The following is a 2,682-nucleotide window of genomic DNA, read 5'->3' on the forward strand; positions in this document are numbered from 1 at the left end:
CAGTGTGGGTTCTTATGTGATGAGTGAGACGGCTTTTTTCAATGAAACATATCTGGCATTCAGAGCACTGATAAGGTTTTTCCCCCGTGTGGGTTCTTATATGATGAATGAGACTGTGTTTTGTACTGAAACATTTGTGGCATTCAGAGCACTGATAAGGTTTTTCCCCAGTGTGGGTTCTTATATGCTGAGTGAGATTGCTTTTTACACTGAAACATTTGTCACATTCAGAGCACTGATAACGTTTTACCCTAGTGTGGAATCTGACATGTGCAGTTAGAAGTGTTTTAAGTTTGAAATCTTTTAGGCATTCAGGGCAGTGATAAGGTTTTTCCCCAGTGTGGGTTATTATATGTTGAGAAAGACTTCTTTTGTCTCGGAAATATTTTTGGCATTCAGAGCACTGATAACGGTTTTCCCCAGTGTGGATCTTCATATGATGTGTGAGACTCCTTTTTTCACTGAAACATTTGTGGCATTCAGTGCACTGATAAGGTTTTTCCCCAGTGTGGGTTCTTATATGCTGAGTGAGATTGCTTTTTACACTGAAACATTTGTCACATTCAGAGCACTGATAACGTTTTACCCTAGTGTGGAATCTGACATGTGCAGTTAGAAGTGTTTTAAGTTTGAAATCTTTTAGGCATTCAGGGCAGTGATAAGGTTTTTCCCCAGTGTGGGTTATTATATGTTGAGAAAGACTTCTTTTGTCTCGGAAATATTTTTGGCATTCAGAGCACTGATAACGGTTTTCCCCAGTGTGGATCTTCATATGATGTGTGAGACTCCTTTTTTCACTGAAACATTTGTGGCATTCAGTGCACTGATAACGGTTTTCCCCAGTGTGGATCTTTATATGATGTGTGAGACTCTTTTTTTCACTGAAACATTTGTGGCATTCTGTGCACTGATAATGGTTTTCCCCAGTGTGGATCTTTATATGCTGTGTGAGACTCCTTTTTGTACTGAAACATTTGTGGCATTCAGAGCACTGATAAGGTTTTTCCCCAGTGTGGAATCTCAAATGTTCAGTTAGAAGTGATTTGCACTTGAAATGTTTTGGGCATTCAGAGCACTGATAAGGGTTTTCACCAGAGTGGATTCTTCTATGCAGAGTGAGATTGTGTTTGTAAATGAAAGATTTCTGGCATTCAGAGCACTGGTAAGGTTTATCCCCAGTGTGGGCTCTTCTATGCTGAGTGAGAATGATTTTTTGACTAAAACATTTCTGGCATTCAGAGCACTGGTAAGGGTTTTTGCCAGAGTGGGTTATTACATGTCGAGAAAGACTTGGTTTGTTCCAAAACCTTTTCTGGCATTCAGAGCACTGATAAGGTTTTTCCCCAGTGTGGGTTCTTATATGATGAATGAGACTGGGTTTTAGACTGAAACATTTGTCGCATTCAGAGCACTGATAAGGTTTTTCCCCAGTGTGGATTCTCATATGAACAGTGAGATGAGATTTACGGTTGAAACTTTTTTGGCATTCAGCGCACTGGTAAAGTTTTTCCACAGAGTGGGTTAATGCATGTTGATATAGACTCGGTTTGACTCTAAAGCTTTTCTGGCATTCAGAGCACTGATAAGGTTTTTCCCCAGTGTGGATTCTCATATGCTCAGTGAGATAAGATTTACGCCTGAAACTTTTATGGCATACTTTGCACGGAGAGTGGTTTCCCCCAGTGTGGATTCTCATATGCTCAGTGAGATAAGCTTTACGCCTGAAACTTTTTTGGCATACATTGCACTGAGAGTGGTTTCCCCCAGTGTGCATTCTGTCAAATTCTGTGATATAAGATTTATGGCTGTATCTTTTTGGGCACAGGTAACTTTTTTCCCCAACTTCGGTTATTTTGCCTCGATTTTAGAGTCAGGCTTGATTAGATAATGTTCAGCACTTATCACCAAAAGAAATTGTGTGTATTCTTCTCAACACTTGAATTGAGCAAAAAATGTCGGGAAGCAGTCCTGTAACACCTGTTGAAATGTTTCTAGCAGATAGTAGTATTTAGGTAATAGCCTCTCTGGCAGCAACTTAATTTGTGACTGAAGTTTTTCTCAAATCTATTTGTATAGGTTCTTAGCAATGCAGTAATAAGGTGTTAGTCTGATATTTAATGATTAAACTGATAAGTACCTTTTTGCACTGACGTAATGGCAGTAACTGAGGGCGTTAGAGCGTGCAGAGTACTATTGTGGATCATTAGTCGCAGAACAAAAGTTCCTTTTATCCTTTCTATGTTTGGTGTAAGGTTAAGGTTTGTAGTTCCGAAGGCGAGGATTTATTTACATTACCTATAGCCCAACGGTGCTCATCTAATCCATTTTTATAATTAACAGTTTTACATATCACTCATGCACAGCAGATAATGTTGAGGCGATTTACATTGAATTACAGAACAGTACACAATAAAAAGGAAACAATCTGAGATGGTCATGAACACAATAAAGTGGTGATTTTTTAAGATTTTTCGCCAGAGTGAGCAGAGTGGGCCGTGGTGTTCTATCCAGAGGCAGATAGTCTCAAACTTGTGTAACTGGTTAAAAATGGTTGTTGAACAAAGGTGATTTTTCAATCTTTTGCTTGCCAATGTGTCTTTTCTTTGATGGTATGCAGAAGAAACCTTTAGTTGTAACTTTCTTTTATACAGTGTGTGCTTCCTCTCTGGAATTACATGATGC

This window comes from Lissotriton helveticus (genome assembly GCF_964261635.1).
Source record: "Lissotriton helveticus chromosome 1_1 unlocalized genomic scaffold, aLisHel1.1 SUPER_1_unloc_24, whole genome shotgun sequence".
In the NCBI taxonomy this organism is placed as follows: domain Eukaryota; kingdom Metazoa; phylum Chordata; class Amphibia; order Caudata; family Salamandridae; genus Lissotriton; species Lissotriton helveticus.